Source organism: Dendrobates tinctorius, unplaced genomic scaffold (genome assembly GCF_039654945.1).
Source record: "Dendrobates tinctorius isolate UK_male_01 unplaced genomic scaffold, ASM3965494v1 ptg000155l, whole genome shotgun sequence".
Lineage (NCBI taxonomy): Eukaryota > Metazoa > Chordata > Amphibia > Anura > Dendrobatidae > Dendrobates > Dendrobates tinctorius.
In genome coordinates this window covers 11,499,740-11,523,169 of record NW_027361822.1, presented here as the reverse complement: position 1 = coordinate 11,523,169, position 23,430 = coordinate 11,499,740, and the positions used below count along the sequence as shown (strand labels likewise).

The window sequence follows — 23,430 nt, the reverse complement described above, 5'->3', positions numbered from 1 at the left end:
GTGACAGACTACTACTTTCCCTTAGGTACTGTGTATAGATCTGACCACTTTAAGGATGCTTGTCTACTGGTTGTCAGTATCAGGCTGAATGTCCCTTTTCAATTTGCCCATAATTACAAGGGGATAATTTTCCAAATATTTAGGTGGCAACATTTTATAAAGTCCAGAAGTCATACCAGACGTTCTCCCTGAATTTGGTATTGTGTTTAGCAACGTGTCTGACTAAATTTATGGTTTCTTAATCCTGTTTTGTGCATCAAAGGTTTGTCATATCTGACTATAATGATAAAATCATCTATGAGGAGCTTCTATTCCTCCTGTAATTGCTGAGAAGAACAGAAAGCATTATTGGACTATAGACGTCTGAGTCTCGTAATACCTGATGAAATCCAATTTTCTAACCCATCTAGAGGTAGGAGATCAAGTGCGGTCCGGTTGTTCCACACAGAAACGTGAGCCCTTATTTACAGAGTTATGGATCAGTCCAATAGTAAATCATCATTAAATGTTACATTTTCCGGAATCTTCCTCTAAATCACTGATATCCCTCATATATAAATACCTAATATCAGACGTTCTGAAACGGTTCCCTATAAGACTCAAATAAATGGGAAGATGATGTCAGCCATATCAGTGAAGGACAATGGAGCACAATTATGGAATTTGCTCCACATTTATCAAGATAAGAAGGACAAAGGTTGTCACAAATGTATCTCATACATAGAAAGTATAGAACTCCTAGCTACTTATATAAAATAGGAATAAGATCAGATGACTAATGTGTTAAAGGGAAAATGCAGATTTAATGCATGCCCCGCTCTGGGAAATTACTGGAAGGGGATACTTAGGTTAATTCACAGAGTATATAAATATTATACAGTATTATATAGAGTATTGACTTACAGATAAATCCTAAAATATGTAACCTGGGAATGCTAGAGGATGAAATGGATTTTGACCTGATACAAATAGGTATCTCTAGAATCTTATTCCTGGCCAGAAACTGCATAACTATTCGATGGATTCAAAGTACACTCCGCCGTTATCAGACTTTAATAACAGAATGCATCCCATAATTAGAATGAAGAAGAGCATACATAAGAAAAGAGAGGTTATGCATAAATATGAAAAAGTCTGGGGTCCATGGCTAGATACTCCTGGTTTATGATCCATACAATTTCTTAGGGATAGAATGATGGATGACACCGCTGTAAGCAGGATACACGGTATTGAAGGCTAACCCAAATTGCTAAACGTGGGGCTTTAGAGTATGCAATAAGGACTAAAGGCAGGGATGGGATTCAGCGGGTTCTCCCCGGTTCGGTGGAACCGGTTGTTAAAAAAGCAGCCGTTTCCCCGAACCGGGGAGATTCAGAGCCGCGATCCGGTTCTGAGGACTATACAGGCAGGCTCGGACTGGCCCACCGAGGAACCGTTGGATCCCTCGGTGGGCCCTGCCCCCGAATGTCACTGTCACTCACTGGTCGCTCGTACCCAGGAGCAGGGCCGGCGTCAGCACCCGGGCAAGTGCCGGGGCCTTGGCGAGATGGGAGGGCCCACTCACGCTGTCCGGGATACCCGCCGGCTGCCGCCACGCCCCCATGTACTGACCCCATCCTGCGCCCTCCGCGAGGGACCCACGCAGTGACGCAGCCCCTTACAGCCAGCAATGATCATCGCTTCCTTCGGCTGTAATCTTGTGTGCGGTGCCAGCACAGGACCTGTGATGAGGTCACAGGAGGGGAGGAGTCAGGGGTCACATGATCAGGGCGGCTGCAGGACTCTGCTGTTCTGGTCGCTTTTCATTATGGTGCTGGTCTGGATGGATGAGGTAACGTTTATGTGTGGGACAGTGGGGTCAGGGAGCGGTTTAACAAGGTTGATGTAGTAGAGCCGTGTGTGTACTTGTGTGGGGTCAGGGAGGGGTTTAACAAGTTGGATGTAGCAGAGCCGTGTGTGTACTTGTGTGGGGTCAGGAGGGGTTTTACAAGGTGGATGTAGCAGAGCCGTGTGTGTACTTGTGTGGGGTCAGGAGGGGTTTTACAAGGTGGATGTAGCAGAGCCGTGTGTGTACTTGTGTGGGGTCAGGGAGGGGTTTTACAAGGTGGATGTAGCAGAGCCGTGTGTGTACTTGTGTGGGGTCAGGGAGGGGTTTTACAAGGTGGATGTAGCAGAGCCGTGTGTGTACTTGTGTGAGGTCAGGAGGGGTTTTACAAGGTGGATGTAGCAGAGCCGTGTGTGTACTTGTGTGGGATCAGGAGGGGTTTAACAAGGTGGATGTAGCAGAGCCGTGTGTGTACTTGTGTGGGGTCAGGGAGGGGTTTTACAAGGTGGATGTAGCAGAGCCGTGTGTGTACTTGTGTGGGGTCAGGGAGGGGTTTACAAGGTGGATGTAGCAGAGCCGTGTGTGTAATTGTGTGGGGTCAGGGAGGGGTTTAACAAGTTGGATGTAGCAGAGCCGTGTGTGTACTTGGGTGTGGTCAGGAGGGGTTTTACAAGGTGGATGTAGCAGAGCCGTGTGTGTACTTGTGTGGGGTCAGGAGGGGTTTACAAGGTGGATGTAGCAGAGCCGTGTGTGTACTTGTGTGGGCTCAGGGAGGGGTTTTACAAGGTGGATGTAGCAGAGCCGTGTGTGTACTTGTGTGGGGTCAGGGAGGGGTTTAACAAGTTGGATGTAGCAGAGCCGTGTGTGTACTTGTGTGGGGTCAGGAGGGGTTTTACAAGGTGGATGTAGCAGAGCCGTGTGTGTACTTGTGTGGGGTCAGGAGGGGTTTACAAGGTGGATGTAGCAGAGCCGTGTGTGTACTTGGGTGGGGTCAGGAGGGGTTTTACAAGGTGGATGTAGCAGAGCCGTGTGTGTACTTGTGTGGGGTCAGGGAGGGGTTTAACAAGGTGGATGTAGCAGAGCCGTGTGTGTACTTGTGTGGGGTCAGGGAGGGGTTTACAAGGTGGATGTAGCAGAGCCGTGTGTGTACTTGTGTGGGGTCAGGAGGGGTTTACAAGGTGGATGTAGCAGAGCCGTGTGTGTACTTGGGTGGGGTCAGGGAGGGGTTTAACAAGGTGGATGTAGCAGAGCCGTGTGTGTTCTTGGGTGGGGTCAGGAGGGGTTTACAAGGTGTACGGAGCAGAGCCGTGTGTGTACGAGGTGTACGGAGCAGAGCCGTGTGTGTACGAGGTGTACGGAGCGAAGCCGTGTGTGTACGAGGTGTACGGAGCGAAGCCGTGTGTGTACGAGGTGTACGGAGCGAAGCCGTGTGTGTACGAGGTGTACGGAGCGAAGCCCTGTGTGTACGAGGTGTACGGAGCGAAGCCCTGTGTGTACGGAGCTGAGCCGTGTGTTTATGGAGCGGAGCAGAGCCGGGGGTGTACGGAGTGAAGCTGCGTGTGTACAAGGTGTACGGAGCGGAGCCGTGTGTGTACGAGGCATTCAAAGTGGAGCCGTGTGTGTACGAGGTGCATAGTGGGGAGCATTTATACCTCCCGAGTCCCAACCGTCCCGGATCCAGCGAGACAGTCCCAATTTTGAGAGAGAGACTGCCCCAGCCGGGAGCTTACTTTCCCCGTGGGACACAGGAGTACACAGCAGAGCCCCAAGGAGCAATTTAAAACTTGCACGTAACGTTCTACCGGAAGTGACGTGCTGGAAGCTGACCAGAAATTAGGTCATTTCAGTAGGAGATTGTGACGGAACCATGGAGGCACTTCAGGGAATGCTTCAGATCCATCACCGTGTCCTCCTCTGACAGCGGACAGCGAGATCGCCTTGGAATCGGGGATGTCGGCCATGTGAGCGGCTCATGATATGTCCTGCACCAGGAGGCTCAGGTAGGCACTACAATGGGAGCTGGGCTGCTATAGTATCTTTATAGAATTTTTCTCCGTTTCTTTCTCTCTCTGTTCTTTCTCTCTAATCTTTTCTTTCGCTCTCTGTTCTTTCTTTCTGTCTCTGTTCTTTCTCTGTCTGTTCTCTCTTTCTTTCTCTTTCTCTGTTCTTTCTTTCCCCTCTTCCTCTCTGTTCTTTCCCCTCTACCTCTCTGTTCTTTCTTTCCCCTCCTTTTTCTCTCTCTCCCCCTGTTCTTTTTTTCTGTCAACTCTTTTTCTCTCTCCGTTCTTTCTTTCCCCTTTTTTCTCTCCCTCTCTGTTCTTTATTCCCTTCTTTCTTTCTCTCTCTGTTCTTTTTTTCTGTCCACTCTTTCTTTCTCTTTGTTCTTTTTCTTTCTTTCTTCTTTCTCTCTGTTCTTTCTTTTCCCTCTTTCTTTCTCTTTCTCTGTTCTTTTCTTTCTCTCTCTGTTCTTCATTTTCTTTCTTTCTTTCTCTGTTCGTTCTATGTTCTTTCTTTCTCTCTCTGTATCTTTCTCTGTTCTTCCTACCATTCTCTTTCTTTCTCTGTTCTTTATTTCCCTTCTCTGTTCTTTCTTTCTCTGTTCTTTCTTTCTCTCTCTGTTCTTCCTTTCTTTCTCTGTTCTTTATTTCCCCTCTTTCTTTCTCTCTGTTCTCTCTCTGTTCTCGCTCTCTCTTCTTTCTTTCATGCGTACACTACTAATCAGTAGCCTCCATCACATGAACGTGTTTTGCCACAGAGCGAGTGTCCGTGTGGATCACATGCGTCCGTGTGATCCACACAGAGAGAAGTCCGTTTTTGGCCGTCACCACGGATGTCACACGGCATGAGTCGTGGTATGTGTTAAGGGGGGGCCAACTGAGACTTTTTTGCCCGGGGCCCTCAAAAACCTGGAGCCGGCCCTGCCCAGGGGTGGGATTCAGCGGGTTCTCCCCGGTTCGGTGGAACCGGTTGTTAAAAAAGCAGCCAGTTCCCCGAACCGGGGAGATTCACAGCCGCGATCCGGTACTTTGATGTTCCTGCAGTGCAGCCGGCAAGGAGCAGGAGCAGAGGACTCTTGCTCTGCTTCCTAGTCCCGCCCGCCGCGCCGGATACTGCGCATTGATACGTCGGGTCGTTCTCTGCTCTGTCTCTGACTACTGGACAGAGCACAGCACACCCCGGAGGCCCCCGCCCCGCGCACTGATTCCTGCGCGCAGTGCGGCATTGGCGGGTAACTGGAGCTCGCTGGAGGAGTCACCGCCACTGCCCAGACTTGTCAAGTCAATGTGAGCTGAGCCCAGGCAGCGTGACGGACCGGTGATTTGCGCACACCCGGAGGAGCAGGACGGGCGGTGCGGGGCCTGGCCATCCAGGAGGCCTCAACCGCGGCCGCGGGAATACAGTGACTGTCTTCTTCTTCAGAGTCAGACGCGTTGCAGCCTGTCGCCTGTGTATCTGGTACACAGGCCAACGCCGGGTCAGTGAGTTACTGTCTGTATGTGCTGCCTATTGGGGACCTGTGCTGCCTATTGGGGACCTGTGCTGCCTATTGGGGACCTGTGCTGCCTATTGGGGACCTGTGCTGCCTATTGGGGACCTGTGCTGCCTATTGGGGCAGCTAATCGCACGGGTACCGGGAGGCTTTCGCCGCTAAGACCGGCAGGCAGCAACGCTGCCTGGCTGGTCCGGGCGAATTTTAGCCCCCCTGCAGATACGAACGCTTCGATTGGCTGGGCTGTGTAGCATCTACCATGGAACTCTTGTTGGGACAAAGTGATCACTATACCCCCTACGTCAATCCTTGGGGGTGTAGATTCCAAAATGGGGTCACTTTTTAACTTCAAAGTAACACAGGTCAGATTTGCAAAAAATGGCCTGGGCATTAAGGTGAAAACAGGCCTGCGGCCCTAAAGGATTAAATGAATCGTAGTGCGGAAAGATCTGCAGCATATGAACAACGGTGCAGCTTTTAGTAGAATTAGGATGCTGAAATGATGCAGATTTGGCGTGGGATATACGGCAAAAGAACCCATGGTGTAATTCCGCGGTCTCAAAGCCTAAATGTTGAGTTGAACATTACTGTAGGTGGGCCCCTAAAATTAATTCCCTTGGTGGGCCCTAGACACCCCAGTCCGACCCTGTATACAGGGGCCGGAGCTGCAGCCAGCACAGTGCGGGGATCGCCGCGTCACATCCACAGGGAGCACAGAGCTCACCTCCAGCCCAGCCCCAGGAAGCAAGAACCCGGAACTACAGCTACCGTATATCACCAAGGAGACGCGCCTCCGTCCTGCAGCAAGTGCCCAGAGAGCGTGTGGTGCTGTGAGGACACGGTCAGGCGCTCAGGTACATGGAACACGCTGAGTCTGGGGGGGGGGGGGACAGTGGAGTCTCGGGAACAGAGAGGTCTGGAGGGGACAGAGAGAGGTCTGGAGGGAACAGTGGAGTCTGAGGGGACAGTGGAGTCTGGGGGGAGAGAGAAGTCTGGAGGGGACAGAAGGGACAGAGGACTAGAGGGGTCAGATGAGTCCAGAGGGGACTGAGGAGTCTGAGGGAGAGAAAGGAGTCCAGAGAGGACTAGAGGGGACAGAGGACCTGTTCAGCACTGTGCTGCCTATTGGGGACCTGTGCCTGCCTTTTGGGGACCTGTGCTGCCTATAGGGAACAATGCTGCCTATTGGGGACCTGTGCTGTGTATTGGGGACCTGTGGCGTGTATTGAGGACCTGTGCTGTCTATTGGGGACCTGTGCTGTGTATTGGGGACCTGTGCTACCTATTTGGGAACAATGCTGCCTATTAGGGACCTGTGCTGTCTATTGGGGACCTGTGCTGTCTATTGGGGACCTGTGCTGTCTATTGGGGACCTGTGCTGTCTATTGGGGACCTGTGCTGTCTATTGGGGACCTGTGCTGCCTATAGGGAACAGTGCTGCCTTTTGGGGACCTGTGCTGCCTATTGGGGACCTGTGCTGCCTATAGGGAACAATGCTGCCTATTGTGGACCTGTGCTGCCTATAGGGAACAGCTCCTTGACTGCGCCCCTACTTGTATATGTTTGAGGAAAAGGTGCGTTAAATGGGTGTGGCTTGATAATGGGTGTGTCTTAAAATGGGTGTGTCTTAAAATGGGTGTGGTTTTCCTACAAACGCAGAACCTGTTGTTAAAAATTTGAATCCCACCACTGACTAAAGGATAATGACACTAGGGCATGTGAGACATTCCACTGAGATATATATTTGGGATATATATAACAAAATGTTTTTCTTTGTTCTTTTTGTATGTAACATATACATGTTTAATTGTATTTATGTATGGAAAATAAAAAATGTTCCATTTTCCAAATAACTTCATTAAATTTTAAGAATAACAGTAATATTTTGCAATAACATCCATATACTTGATATTGAAAAATGTCACCACTAACTCCTATTCCTAGTCCCTCTCACCACCACCTTAAATGCTGACTTTCTGCTGCAAGGTAATAAGGCCACAGGTTTGAATGGGACAGTCATGCAACATCGAAGAAAAACGGATTTTCCAGCATTTCTATCCATAAAATTCAACTTTTTATTAGAAATCTGCTTAAAAATAGGAGGATCCATCATGAGAATAAGTTACACGGATAGAAAATCTTGCTAGTAAGTAGAAAACGGGGGGGTAAACCCAAAATAAGGCATCCCAGCTAACAAGACAAGGATTAAATATAGCCACCTGTAAAAATATGCCATGAAAGACCTCTGTAAACATAGTAAATCCTCATGGGTCAAGGGAGAACTGGAACAACCCCCCAGAAAATTACGCGTATCCATATTTATATTATGGGACAATTGTGCCCTTTATGCCATTCTTGCTTTTTGAATGGAATACTGATATCCTTCCTATTATTCAGGCATTTTGTAAAATATTAGGCTATTTGTGTCATTATACTATAACAAATAAAGAAATTATTCATGTTATTGCCATGCCGTTTTAGCATGTTCTTATTATTTGCTTTTGTCATATTCATTTGTACATGTTTGCCTTGTCATGTTACATGTGTCATGCTTGTTGATCTTCCCCTGGGGATGGTATGTGTGTTTTTGTGTGTCCTGTATGGTGGGTTATGGTGAGTTGCATGTGCGCCTGTTTTGATTGTGCGTGATCCAGTCCAGTATGCCGGCTGGAGTTCTTAGCGCTCAGGTTCCTCTCTTTTTTACAGGAGCGTTTCTTTCTTTGCCGTATTTTTGCGCATGCGCATTTTTCCTTTATTATGGCTGTAGCGTGTTCATAATTTATGGCGCTCCCTCCCCGGACCGCTTTTACATCCTGAAGGTGTGCACCTGCTTCCACTTCACACAGGCGCACTGGCGACCCTGCATTCCACTTGGCGCAAGCGCAATCTCCTCACCCTGCTCTGACTATAGTGGTCACCTGCGTTCCACTTCACGCAGGCGCACTGCCGAGCCTGCGTTCCACTTGGCGCAGGTGCGATCTTCTCATCCTGCTCTGACTATAGTGGTCATACGCAGGTCATTTTTTTTCCACTTCACGCAGGCGCATTATGTTATTGCGTTCCATTTGGCGCAGGCGCGCCTCCTCTTCCTGCCCTGATACCAACGATCATGGGCAGTCCGTCTCAGGGCGGTCTACTTCTGGGCTACCTATGGTAATCACACCAGTGGGTTGTTTAATAATTAACTTAGGTATATTTAAGGTTGCCAGGCCACGATGTGGTTCACTCACCCTGACGAAGCCCCACCTGGGGGACGATACGCGTGGGGCCATGTCTGTTGTCCACTCTGGATCCTTATCTATGGGATTATTCTTGCGTCTGACTCCCTCTAGGTAATATATTTATCCTTGGTGCCGCTATCAGGGCCCTTATGGGAGGTTTTCCTAATTACATGGGCCCCTCCTTAGGCTTTTTGTGATTACCAGTTATTTGACTGGCGATTTAGGTCATTTCCCTCTATCATTACTTTTTCCCACTAGGGGGTTTTTACTTCCACCGGGCACCTTTGGTGGTGGATTGGGGATATAGGATATAATGTAGTTTTGCCTCATGAGCTACTAGGTGAGGTTTTTTTTTCGTAATTGTTATTGGGCATAATTTTTGTATTATTCTCATGTATGGGAATTATTACTGGGTAAATTGCTTTGAGTGGACACAGCAATTTGGTTTTTAATTGTGTTTTAATTATTTTTGTGTGCCAATAAATCTGATGTTAATTTTGTACATTGTTGTGGTGTGCATAATTCCATTAGTGCTTTTCTTATCAGTTGATCTATCTATCTTTACTACTGTGGTTGCACCCTGGAATCATATTATAGGTAAATTTTTCGATATTGCGGTGCGCTGGGTTTTGCTTTGTTATCATTAGAGAATGATACCGACAAATCCCACCACAAATGTACAAAGAGGTGAAGGAGATGCTGACTCAAATGTTACAAAGTGGAGTTATTCGAGAGAGCCAGAACCCGTGGGCTTCTCCTATTGTATTAGTGTGGAAGAAAAATGGAACTCTACGTTTCTGTGTGAACTATCGGAAATTGAACGCCTGTACTTTGCAGGATTCGTATCTGTTGCCAAGGATTGAGGAATCATTGCGCTGGGAAGCGCAAAATACGTCTCGTCGTTGGATTTGGCCAGCAACTATTGGCAAGTACCCATATCCGAACACGACCGAGTGAAGACGGCCTTCATACTGCCTAAGGGGTTGTTCGAAGTCAATCGGATGCCAATTGGACTTGCTAACGCCCCCGTGACTTTTCAGCGACTCATGGAGAGGTGTCTAGGTGACTCACTCAATTGCGACAGTGTGTAACTCTCAAACAACTACCCAGAGAGAGGGACGCTCTGTCCCCAGGGACTCTACAGATTCTTCGGCACTGGGAAAGACTCCAACTGCAAAATGGGCTGCTGTACCAGAAGATTCAGTTGCAATGGGATCTGGGTGTAACCTGGCAAGTGGTGATCCCAGAGACGCTGATTCACAAGGTGGACACAGAAGCACGAGAGGGGGGGCGCATTTCAGTCAAGAGAAGACTTTCCAGTGGTTACAAAGGCTAGTCTATCATCCTCGACTGAAAGCCAGAGTGGAAGAGGCCTGTCGGCTGTGTAGAAGTTGTGAGTTATCTAAACCTCCGGAACAGAGAGCTCCCACACAGACCATCATGACTTCCACCCCTCTAGAAGAATTGATGATAGATTACCTGATGATAGGCCCGGCTCACCTTGGATATGAGCATTGTCTGGTGATGACCGACCACTTCACCAAGTTTGCTGTTGTGACTCCGACTAGGGATCAAACTGCTGAGTCAGCGGCCCAAGCTATCTGCAGAAATTTAATTCAGGTATATGGCTGCCCAAAGAGAATACACTCCGATTAAGGCGCCTGTTTCTAAGGGCGAGTGAAGGAAAAACTGCAGCGCCTGTACCAGTTTGACAAATCTTGGACAACGCCTTATGATCCCCAGGGAAACGGAGCTTGTGAACGATTCAATCGAACCCTAATTCAGATGTTGAGGACACTAGAGGAAGACTGAAAAATCTGTTGGCCTGAATTTGTGGCTGAACTGGTTTGGGTGAACAATAATCGAGTCCATTCCACCACCGTGCACACGCCTTAGACCCTGCTGTTCGGACGACCGGGAGGAGAAATTACTGAACTGAAGTTGGATCTAGAGGAGGACTACCCACGGATGGGGGTGTCCACCTGGGTTTGAGAACATCACCACCATCTGCAGACACTGCACCGCTTGGTGGGGACTAAGTTTCGGGAAATGGAAGATCCAGAGATAGCTCATCTGCGAGGGACAGCTCTTCAAGCTGGGGACCGGGTACTGGTCCGAGATAAACGCCCTAGGGACAAGCTAGAATAACGGTGGGAGAAAACTCTGTATCGCGTGAAACGAAGAATCAGCTTGGAAGGTCCCGTCTACGAAGTTCAGCCTGAGGCGGAAGACAGTGCTCTTACCCGGGTAGTCTGTCGGAATATGCTACTCCCTTGCTTGTCAAGAGATACTGATCCAGAGGAGATGCAAAGTGCTCCTGAAACACACTTTCCTATAAATGCTGATAGTGAAGAATTTCTTGATCTGCCTCCTGTAGACCCCGAAGGACAGGGACCTGAAATGGCTGCTCCATTAGATCTGGGCGCGTCCCTGTCCTCATATGTTCAACCCGACTCAACTACTCATTCCAACTCGACTACTCCCTTTGACTTATGGTGCACGAAATAGAAAACAGCTGGAATACCTCCCAACAGATACAACTAAGACCAATTTATTTGGCAGCGGGTCATCCAAGGAATAGGAAAATGTCAACGCCTACTTCAAGAAATCTCGCCCATGGAATGGCGAGCAAAAGGAGAGGGGGAGTGTAAGAAGAAAAACCAGACCGGGGATACCTCTCTTGCACCGGGTCTGGAACTGTTGGGTTTGTCTCCTGTTGTCCTGGGGAAGGACTAGGAACCCGAACTAACCTTTGCACTGTACAAGAGGGGGAGTGGCTAAGCTAGAGAGACCTGAGGGCGCGTGGAAGAGGTCAGTCTTGGTGGGAAGAGACAGCGCGCAGCAGGGGGAAGTGGAGGCTCCGTTTTCTGAGTTGTAGCTAACGCCTGCGCTTGTTCTTCCCTGCGACGACCTAAGACACGTGCCGTGTGCACTCTGGTTCCCGGAACTCAAGGTGCCAGACGCTCTGGGCTCAAATCATGCACGTGCTGCTTAGTAAGGGCCTGTTGACTCAACTTGAACTGTGCTCAGAAACCCCGGCATACATCTGTTGAGCCCCGTTTAGCTCAGACAGTATTTTGGACTGTACCTCACCCTACACAGCATACACTGGACCTAGGACCCCGTTGCAGTCAACACAGACTCAGCACTACTGGCAGGATCCGGATCACCGCCACCTTCTGGATGACACCGGAATCATCACGCGCTAACAGCGTTGGCGCCGTTTGCAAAGTGGAATCTATACTCAGGAAGCCATCGGACTGATAAGTTAACCCTTAAGAACTGTTGCTTACTATTACTGTCTACCACCCTTGTACACCATTTGTGACCTCACTATTTGTTATACCCCTGTTAACTATCCCTGTTCAGTAAACAAATAATATTAACTCTTGCTCTGCCTCCTGTCAGTTACTGCATCCAGCATCCTGCTCACAACTGTGCTAAACAATCGGACACATTCAGGACTTACTTTACCTCCTGTTCAAGGGGTGACTGAGGTCCTGCACCGCTGCAGCTTCCATCCAGCCATGAGGGTGCAGACATCATGCTGCACAGGCTGGAAGTGTGGGTAGGAAGGAGGCAATCTAAAAACAGGCGCCAGACAGGATGAGCTGAGAGGAGAAGCAGCTATGCAGACAAGATGTTGGTATGTGACGGTGACCGGCCACTTTGCCCCTGGTGAGCACTGGCAGAAGCAAAGAGGAGAGGGGTCCAAGCAGCCAGAATGTCCAGAGCCCTCCTCTTTCCCTCTGCCTACCCGGCCCCATACACCAGTAAGGGCAGTAATGTCTTGATGGAAGCCCTGGGTGGAGTAGCATGCTTGTTGCTTGAGGAGCTGCTATGCATCACAGTACAGTACAGCTGTTATTTGTGTATCGGACTCAATTGAGGAGTGTATTGATTTGACCAGAGTGGAGTCACACTCCTGTATAATTATATGCATCTTACACCAGATACGGTTCATCTGGTTTAATAAGCTACAGTTAGGTCCATATATATTTGGACAGAGACAACATTTTTCTAGTTTTAGTTCTAGACATTACCACAATGAAGTTGTTAGGAGTGGCGGAAGGCACTAAATAAAAAATATAAATAAAGTGCGTTCGCCACTCGGGGTCCACCGTGCAGTAGATGTTAAAACCGCTGCTAGGTGAAGGCAGAGCAATCTGGCGGTAGTGTGCACAGGGTTAGATAACACCCAGGTGCACTTAAGCAATCTGTTGAATTCACAGAGCAGCTATTACAAATGATAAATGTAACAACGCTGAGCCTGTTAGAGACACATGGACTCAGCGGCACACAAGCGGTAAGTGGTCACCGCAGTAGTTATAAATGACGGCACTACATCCGTCTAGACCTACCATAAATACTTGTGTGAACAGCGTTGCAACCGAGAACGCATACTAAAGCTGCTACAGCAGCACCCCGTGGAGAAAGCCGCAGGGTAACACCGCAGTAAACGCAGGCGCGATGTAGACGATAGCAGGTGTGCTTGTGGAGCAATGGCGCGCTGGCGCTAATACTGGCTATAACTCATTCCCTCACACAATCGTAATATCATAGGAATGGGGTTTCAAATGAGTCATTCACGAGATCATGCATCCATCAACATACACACAGCAGCAAGCATGACTATACTAATGCATGGCGGAACAGCCATGCGCACTTTTTATAGCAAATGGGACCTTCCGGAAGTCTCCAAAACTCTGAGCTGAACCAATGGCATTAAGAGCAGGACCTGAGCACCTGACTCCCGAACACCAATGAGAGCTCGTTTCACGAGCATGCTCAGAAGACGGAAAGAAGGACTTAGCCTCCGGAGAGAGTTGCTGCAAGGCAATCTGCTCTGCAATATCTTCTGCAGTAGACAATGAGCAGAAGAATGCAGAATGTGAGGGTCTGGATTCCTGCATAGTAAGGGCAGAAATCTGACTCCTAACAGAAGTTTAAACAAAGCAATTCAGATGCAGTTGAAGTTCAGACTTTCAGCTTTCATTTGAGGGTATCCACATTAAAATTGGATGAAGGGTTTAGGAGTTTCAGCTTCTTAACATGTGCCACCCTGTTTTTAAAGGGGCCAAAAGTAATTAGACAGATTAAATAATTGTAAATAAAATGTTCATTTCTAGTACTTGGTTGTAAACCCTTTGTTGGCAATGACTGCCTGAAGTCTTGAACTCATGGACATCACCAGACGCTGTGTTTCCTCCTTTTTGATGCTCTGCCAGGCCTTCACTGCGGTGGTTTTCAGTTGCTGTTTGTTTGTGGGCCTTTCTGTCTGAAGTTTAGTCTTTAACAAGTGAAATGCATGCTCAATTGGGTTTAGATCAGGTGACTGACTTTGTTTAAAATTCATTGTAATGTCTAGAACCAAAATTAGAAAAATGTTGTCTCTGTCCAAATATATATGGACCTAACTGTGATACATTGCCCCCGATACTCACCTGCGGGGCAGTCTGGTCCGATGGGTGTCACAGGTTCTGTTTCCTTCTATCTTCTTGCAATACCGCCCTCCTGCTTGCTTCATGGCTCCCTGTCATCGCGCTCTGCGCAGGCGTACTTATCTGCCCTGTTGAGGGCAGAGCAAAGTACTGCAGTGCGCAGGCGCCGGGAAAGGTCAGAGATGCCCAGCGCCTGCACACTGCAGTACTTTGCTCTGTCCTCAACAGGGCAGATATGTACGCCTGCGCAGGAGTGCGATGCTGGGAAGCCATGAAGCAAGTAGGGGGTGGCATCACAAGATGGGAGGAGTCGGACCAAAACCTGTGACACCCATCGGACTGCACCGCCCCGCAGGTGGGTATAATGTTATTTTTCTTCTCTTGCAGGTCAGATCAGGGGCTTATCTACAGCATTATAGAATGGAGAATGGTTGCCTTTAAACTTTCACATCCTGATATTAAAACGGGACTTACTGGATCACAAGAGTGACTACATTCCATAGCTGTGATCCAATATACATCCTTATATGGGTATATGTGGACTCTATATTTTAACCCCTTAACCCCGGAGGCATTTTCGTTTTTCGCTCCCCTTCTTCCCAGAGCCATAACTTTTTTATTTTTCCGTCAATATGGCCGTGTGAGGGCTTGTGTTTTGTGGGACGACTTGTACTTTTGAACGACACCATTGGTTTTACTATGTCGTGTACTAGAAAACGGGAAAAAAAATTCCAAGTGTAGTGAAATTGCATAAAAGTGCAATCCCACACTTGTTTTTTGCTTGGCTTTTTGCTAGGTTCACTAAATGCTAAAATTGACCTGCCATTATGATTCTCCAGGTCATTACGAGTTCATAGACACCAAACATGTCTAGGCTCTTTTATATCTAAGTGGGGAAAAAAAAAATCCAAACTTTGTTAAAAAAAAAAAAAAAAATAGCACCATTTTCTGACACCCGTACCGTTTCCATTCTTCGTGATCTCGGGTTGGGTGAGGGCTTATTTTTTTCGCGCTGAGCTGACATTTTATTGATACCATTGTGGTGAAGAAATTATCTTTTGAATGCCAGAACAACCAAAAAAAAAGTAGTTCTGGCGCTTTGACTTTTTTTCCCGCTACGCCTTTTAGCGATCGGGTTGACTTTTTTTTCAATTGACAGATCGGGCGATTTTAAATGCGGCGATACCAAAATGTGTATGTGTGGTTTGGCGGTATTTGTCCCCTGTATGTGGTATTATTATTCAGTCGCTATGTGGTGGTAATATGTGGTCTGGTCATGGTGTGACGGTATTTGTCCCTTGTATATGGTATTATTGGTCATTTAAAAAAAAAAAAAAATGTATGTGACTCATTCCCTTAAATAAAAATATATCTAAATAGTATTGGATATATGAAGAATTTTTTAATAGGTTAGAGGAGAGTAGGGCCCGGCCAAAGTAATCTACCATGTCGTTATGGCAGCTTAAAAAAATCATTCCGCCAAAGCAAAAGCTGATAGCCATGGATATGATCTGGTATTCAATGGGAACTGTTAGGGCTCATACACACTTGCAAGAGACTCGCACGAGAATGTTTCTCGCATGAAAACCCGGCACTGTGGCCGGAACTCGGACCAGAGAGTTCCGCTACATGTATGTCTATGCAGCCGCACGCTCCGGTACAAGTGCTAGCGGCAGTGCTGGGTTTTCGTACGAGTCTCTCACAAGTGAGTATGAGCCCTTAATGTGTTATTGGTGAGGACGTGATGCAGAAGTGGAGTTGGAGGTGGGACTGTGGAAGGTTTGAGGGGTAGGTGCCGAACTTGGGTGGAGTCTTAAGGTGGCCCGAGTTTCCTGGTGGTAGCATTAACCCTATTAACCCCAAGCTGGATGAGGGAGTTCGGAGTGGTATCATGCCCCCCTATAGGCAGAGCAAAATTTGCAGTCTAGTTGTGATAAAAGCCTTATTTGGTAAGATTATCCGGCAATTCGGCACCTTGGAGCAGAAGCCAGGAGGTTAACCAAAGCCCAGAAAAAGAGGCCACCAATCAGGAGGAAGGGGACCCTGGTGGGCCCCATACCACAGATAACACTTCCTAGGATAATGCAAAAAAAGCAATAGCACTGGAAAAAGCCATAGAAAAGCGTCAAATACAGAAAGGGGCTCTAAAGCAGCAGATGGGAAAGGGGAAGTGTGTCCAAAGGATCTAAAAAGGTGGGAGACCCCCAGGGGACAGAACGTAGCAAGGCAATAAAATGGAGAGAGGGGGAGGATTTTTGGGAAGAACTATACTCATCTGACATCATTGGACGCTGTAGTGTCACCCTTTTGAATGCTCTTACATGGATTGTGGGGATACCATCGCTGCACTTTGCAAAGAGATGACCAGTGACAGAATGGCATCTGCAGGGAGGTGCACTACTATGGAGGCAAGGGATGGTGAAAAAATGATGGGGGACATCCACCATAGCAACATACAAGATGCACCTCACTCCTATGGACACGAGGCTAAACCTGAGCAGCGTAGTATCTGAGGAGAGGATATAGCCCGAAATGTGGAGGCGACTTACCACAGTTTGGAGCCTCCTGGTGGCCGGGCAGAATCCTGCAGTCCTGTGTCACCCAATACTATTACTGAGATAAAGAGCTTCATGTACAAACCAGGACTCAGCGCCCCCTACAGGAAGAGAATCATATAAGGAATATCACCATCACCTGCTTCCCTGCTCACTCCCCACCCACATCCAGACCCACACGAGTAACACCACCTCCTTCCCCACGCAGACCCCCTTCTTTCCCACACATACACACTCCTCCTGTTCCCTGTGCAGCCCCCGGATCCCTCAGTCCTCTCAGAGTCATGAGCAGTGCACCAAAGCTTCCTGGTATCAGGGCTGTACTGGGAAGCCCCGCCTCTTCCTGGGACGTCATCCCAGTCACATGGGCATGACGTCACCAAAGGTCCTTTACTCACCACTTGGATTTAGCCTGTACCTTATAAGAAGTTGCAGGTACAAAGGGGCGAAGGGGGAGCGGGATGCCCGGGAGGGATTTGAAGGGGAGTGTAGTGCTGGGGGATGATTGGTGGGATCGGGGGATGTGTAATGCTGGGGGATGATTGGTGGGATCGGGGGATGTGTAGTGCTGGGGGATGATTGGTGGGATCGGGGGATGTGTAATGCTGGGGGATGATTGGTGGGATCGGGGGATGTGTAATGCTGGGGGATGTTTGGTGGGATCGGGGGATGTGTAATGCTGGGGGATGATTGGTGGGATCGGGGGATGTGTAATGCTGGGGGATGATTGGTGGGATCGGGGGATGTGTAATGCTGGGGGATGATTGGTGGGATCGGGGGATGTGTAATGCTGGGGGATGATTGGTGGGATCGGGGGATGTGTAATGCTGGGGGATGTTTGGTGGGATTTGAAGGGGAGTGTAATGCTGGGGGATGATTGGTGGGATCGGGGGATGTGTAATGCTGGGGGATGATTGGTGGGATCGGGGGCTGTGTAATGCTGGGGGATGATTGGTGGGATCGGGGGCTGTGTAATGCTGGGGGATGATTGGTGGGATCGGGGGCTGTGTAATGCTGGGGGATGATTGGTGGGATCGGGGGATGTGTAATGCTGGGGGATGATTGGTGGGATCGGGGGATGTGTAATGCTGGGGGATGATTGGTGGGATCGGGGGATGTGTAATGCTGGGGGATGTTTGGTGGGATCGGGGGATGTGTAATGCTGGGGGATGTTTGGTGGGATTTGAAGGGGAGTGTAATGCTGGGGGATGTTTGGTGGGATCGGGGGATGTGTAATGCTGGGGGATGATTGGTGGGATCGGGGGCTGTGTAATGCTGGGGGATGATTGGTGGGATCGGGGGCTGTGTAATGCTGGGGGATGATTGGTGGGATCGGGGGCTGTGTAATGCTGGGGGATGATTGGTGGGATCGGGGGATGTGTAATGCTGGGGGATGATTGGTGGGATCGGGGGATGTGTAATGCTGGGGGATGATTGGTGGGATCGGGGGATGTGTAATGCTGGGGGATGATTGGTGGGATCGGGGGATGTGTAATGCTGGGGGATGTTTGGTTGGATCGGGGGATGTGTAATGCTGGGGGATGTTTGGTGGGATCGGGGGATGTGTAATGCTGGGGGATGATTGGTGGGATCGGGGGCTGTGTAATGCTGGGGGATGATTGGTGGGATCGGGGGATGTGTAATGCTGGGGGATGATTGGTGGGATTGGGGGATGTATAATAATGGGGGATGATTGGTGGGATCGGGGGATGTGTAATGCTGGGGGATGATTGGTGGGATCGGGGGATGTGTAATGCTGGGGGATGATTGGTGGGATCGGGGGATGTATAATGCTGGGGGATGATTGGTGGGATCGGGGGACGTATAATGCTGGGGGATGATTGGTGGGATCGGGGGATGTATAATGCTGGGGGATGAATGGTGGGATCGGGGGCTGTGTAATGCTGGGGGATGATTGGTGGGATCGGGGGCTGTGTAATGCTGGGGGATGATTGGTGGGATCGGGGGATGTGTAATGCTGGGGGATGCCCGGGAGGGATTTGAAGGGGAGTATAATGCTGGGGGATGATTGGTGGGATCGGGGGATGTGTAATGCTGGGGGATGTTTGGTGGGATCGGGGGATGTGTAATGCTGGGGGATGATTGGTGGGATCGGGGGCTGTGTAATGCTGGGGGATGATTGGTGGGATCGGGGGATGTGTAATGCTGGGGGATGATTGGTGGGATTGGGGGATGTATAATGCTGGGGGATGATTGGTGGGATCGGGGGATGTGTAATGCTGGGGGATGATTGGTGGGATCGGGGGATGTGTAATGCTGGGGGATGATTGGTGGGATCGGGGGATGTATAATGCTGGGGGATGATTGGTGGGATCGGGGGACGTATAATGCTGGGGGATGATTGGTGGGATCGGGGGATGTATAATGCTGGGGGATGAATGGTGGGATCGGGGGCTGTGTAATGCTGGGGGATGATTGGTGGGATCGGGGGCTGTGTAATGCTGGGGGATGATTGGTGGGATCGGGGGATGTGTAATGCTGGGGGATGCCCGGGAGGGATTTGAAGGGGAGTATAATGCTGGGGGATGATTGGTGGGATCGGGGGATGTGTAATGCTGGGGGATGATTGGTGGGATCGGGGGATGTGTAATGCTGGGGGATAATTGGTGGGATCGGGGGATGTGTAATGCTGGGGGATGATTGGTGGGATCGGGGGCTGTATAATGCTGGGGGATGTATAATGTTGGGGGATGTTTGGTGGGATCGGGGCATGTATAATGCTGGGGGATGTTTGGTGGGATCGGGGCATGTATAATGCTGGGGGATGTTTGGTGGGATCGGGAGCTGTATAATGCTGGGAGATGTTTGGTGGGCTTTGCAGACTGTATGGGTGGATTTGTATTGTTTAGGTAAAGGAATAAAGGCCCTTGTTTCTGTCTTTAGCAGGGCACCTCCTCAGTATTACTAACACATCCAACCTTGAGGATACAATTTAATAATTCACTTTTAATTAAATCATAACTTAAAAATTGAGCAAGAGCCCAAATCCAAACCTAACACCTACTATCAGGATACAACAAACCACAAAGAAGCATTCCCATCCTATAGTAGGAATGCTAGCTATCATATCTGACTAGTGGTGCTAGGACTAAATGAGTAAAGTGTCACAGTGCAAATAAGGTGAATGAAAAAGGAAGAAACCTCATGGCTCTCACCCAAGTGAAGCGTAGAGTGATCTCCGGGTCATGTCCATACGGGAGAAGCCTCCCTCATTCTGCCCTGTCGTGCCCTCTGCAGTCGCTCCTGCCCTAATAAGGGCGGTACCCAGGTATATCTTCTATGCTGGATGTAGTAGTGCACAAAGGGGCTTTTCCTCTAAAAGTGTCCTGCAGTAAGGTAGTCCTTTGTTATGAGGTCCCTAAGGGTACGTGCACACACTGCGGAATCTGCTGCGGATTCTGCAAAATCTGTAGATTATCTGCGGATTAGCCTGCGGTTTGGCCCTGCAGTTTCACCATCTCCACAATGGTGGAGATAGGAAACCGCTGCGGAATCCGCAGAAAGAATTGACATGTCAATTCTTTCTGCGGTTTAGAAACCGCAGATAATCCGCGCGGAAAATTCCGCAGCGTCTGCACAGTGGTTTCCATTTCTCATAGGGAATAATGGTACTGTACACCGCAGCGGCCAAATCCGCAGCGTGTGCACACACCCTTAATGAAAAGTGCTGCAGTTTTTATTGTATTAACCCCTTCATGACCTTTTTTTTTGTACCCATAGGTCATGTTTGGTAAGAGGTTCCCGACCTTTCACACATGGGTACTTCATGGCGTTTGTCCTAAACAATGGCTGCCATGAGCTCTGATTAAGTTAACCCCTTAGTGACAGAGCCAATTTGCTACTTAATGACCAGGCCAAATTTTACAATTCTGACCACTGTCACTTTATGTGGTTTTAACTTTGGAACGCTTCAACGGATCCCGGGGATTCTGAGATTGTTTTTTTTTTCGTGACATATTGTACAGTACTTCACGTTAGTGGTAAAATTTGTTCAGTATGTCTTGCGTTTATGAAAAATATGTAAATTTGGCAAAAAAAATTACAATTTTGCAATTTTCAAACTTTTAATTTTTGTACCGATAACTCAGAGAGATAAGTCATGCAAAATACTTAATAAGTAACATTTCCCACCTGTCTACTTTACATCAGCACAATTTTGGAAGCACAATTTTTTGTTTGTTAGGAAGTTATAAGGGTTAAAAGTTGACCAGTGATCTCAACAAAATTTACAAAACCCATTTTTTTAGGGACCACCTCACATTTGAAGTCAATCTAACACAAAACTGGCTGGAATCAATGTTGGCGCCATGTCACGTTTGGAGACCCCCTGATGTACCTAAACAGGATCGGCGGATGCAGGAGGGTCCAGGGACACCAGTGGAGGGGGGGGGGTCTCGGCTGACCCCATTTTTCTCTTTTCTGGTGTGCTAGATCATATCATAGGCAGAGAGAGATATTAAATGGGAAATCAGACTGTTTTTTGCAGTTGCCGTTATTCCGTGAATAACGGTGATGGCAACATTGGTGTCGGTAAAAACCAACCTGAATCATGTTCTCTGGGGTCTCAGCCACCCCTGTAGCCGAGACCCCAGAGATATTCTGACACTTGGGGGCGCTATAACCTTATTTCTCAGTGCCGTTAAACAGCGGCACTGAGGAATAAGTACCCTGAACTGCTGCCATTAAAAGGCGTATCACTGCCAGGACCGGTGCTTGCAGCACTCTCTATATTTTAGCCCCCTAAAGGCGGCAATTGATAATGATGGCCGCATCTAGAAAGCAGGGAGGGGGGATTCCCTCTCCTGTCTGGCATCATCACGAGGGCCCGATCGTTGCCATGGAACTCCGAAGTCATCAGGACGACATCTGGGTCACCCACCTATGTCACGCTTGTGAGAGCATGCTCAGAGCATCACTGACAGGTGTAATGCATTATACCAGCAATCAGAATCTAAAAAGAAATAGTTAAAGTCTCATAGAGGGACTATGTAAAAAGAAAAACATTGTAAAAATATTTAAACAAAATAAAAAATGAAAAAAATAATTATACCACTAAATACATGTAAAAATAAACACAGAAAGTGCACACATTTGGTATTGTGGCGTCCGGAAATATCTGACCTATAAAGCTGTCACACTAATTAACCCCTTAATGACCAGGGGTATTTTTGGTTTTGCATTTTCGTTTTTCGCTCCCCTTCTTCCCAGAGCCATAACTTTTTTATTTTTCCGTCAATATGGCCGTGTGAGGGCTTGTTTTTGCAGGACGAGTTGTACTTTCGAACGACACCATTGGTTTTACCATGTCGTGTACCACAAAACGGGAAAAAAAACTTCCAAGTGCAGTTAAATTGCAAAAAAAAGTGCAATCCCACACTTGTTTTTTGTTTGGCTTTTTTGCTAGGTTCACTAAATGCTAAAACTGACCTGCCATTATGATTATCCAGGCCATTACAAGTTCATAGACACCAAACATGTCTAGGTTCTCTTTTATCTAAGTGGTGAAAAAAATTCCAAAATTTGTAAAAAAAAAAAAAAATTGCTCCATCTTCCGAGACCCATAGCGTCTCCATTTTTTGTGATCTGGGGTTGGGTGAGGGCTTATTTTCTTGTGCACCGAGCTGACGTTTTTAATGATACTATTTATGTGCAGATCCGATCTTTTGATCGCCCATTATTTCATTTTAATGCAATGTCACAGCGACAAAAAAAACGTAATTTTGACGTTTTGATTTTTTTTTCTCGCTACACCATTTAGCGATCAGGTTTATCCTTTTTTTATTGATCGGGCAATTCTGAATGCGGCAATACCTAATATGTGTATGTGTGATTTTTTTTGTAAATGTTTTATTTTGAATGGGGCGAAAGGGGAGTGATTTAAACTTTTTTAGATTTTTTTTATTTTCAGATTTTTTTAAAACATTTTTTTTTTTAACATTTTGGCATGCTTCAATAGCCTCCATGGGAGGTTAGAAGCATCCCATACTTGATTGGCTCTGCTACATATAGGCGATGAGCAGATCGCCTATATGTAGCTGAATTACTGCATTTCTATGAGCGCTGACCACCAGGTAGCGCTCACAGCAATGTGGCATCAACAACCACAGAGGTCTCCAGGAGACCTCTGGTTGTTATGCCGACCCATCACTGACCCCCGATCACGTGACGGGGGTCAGCGATGCGTGCATTTCCGGCCGCGCGGCCGGAAGCGCAGGTTAAGTGTCGCTGTCAGTGTTTGACAGCGGTGTTTAACTAGTTAATATGCACAGGTAGTTCGCGATTCAAAACAGCTGACATGTCCCGGCTTTGATGCAGGCTGACCGCCGGAGCCCACATCAAAGCGGAGGAGACGTCCACTGACGGACTATGTCCCTCATTGGACGTTAAAGGGGTTAAACGCTTCAGTGAACACCAGAAAAAAAAATAATAAAAAATGCTTTTTCATCATACCATTGAACAAAAAATGTAATACAATGCAATAAAAAAGTCGAATGTAAATAAAGATGGTATCGCTGAAAACATCATCTTGTTCCACAAAAAACAAGCCGCTATATAGCTCCATCAATGAAAAATAAAAAACCTATAACTCTTAGAATAAAGCGATGCAAAAATCTTTGTTTTCCTATAAAAGTTTTTATTGTGTAAAAGCGTCAAAACATTAAAAAAATATAAATGTGGTATCGCTGTAATTGTACTGACCCGAAGAATAAAGTCGCGTAATCACTTATAGCGCACGAGGAGCAGCGTAAAAAATAAATAAAGCCAGTTCTTCACCTGCTGTTTGTGCCCATTCTGCCTCCCAAAAATCGCAGTAAGGCTCAGCTCACATTTATCCTGTGCTCAGCACTGAACACTTGCACCAGGCTTTCTTTGTAAA

At 47.8% G+C, this 23,430-nt stretch overlaps 1 protein-coding gene and 1 long non-coding RNA gene across 2 annotated transcripts in view; one reads left to right on the top strand and one right to left on the bottom strand.

Annotated features, from left to right (window-relative positions):
- Window positions 1-16,880, bottom strand: part of LOC141051136 (uncharacterized) — a 37,532-nt gene extending 20,652 nt beyond the window's left edge. The window contains exons 1-2 of the long non-coding RNA XR_012220573.1: window positions 16,764-16,880; window positions 16,527-16,633 (exon numbers count right to left, since the gene is read on the bottom strand). This is a non-coding gene — a long non-coding RNA (uncharacterized lncRNA). The remainder of the gene's footprint in view (window positions 1-16,526; window positions 16,634-16,763) is intronic.
- The window catches only part of LOC141051124 (uncharacterized), a 180,993-nt gene that overhangs the window by 36,620 nt on the left and 120,943 nt on the right, over window positions 1-23,430 (top strand). The gene's annotated exons all lie outside the window — the stretch shown is intronic.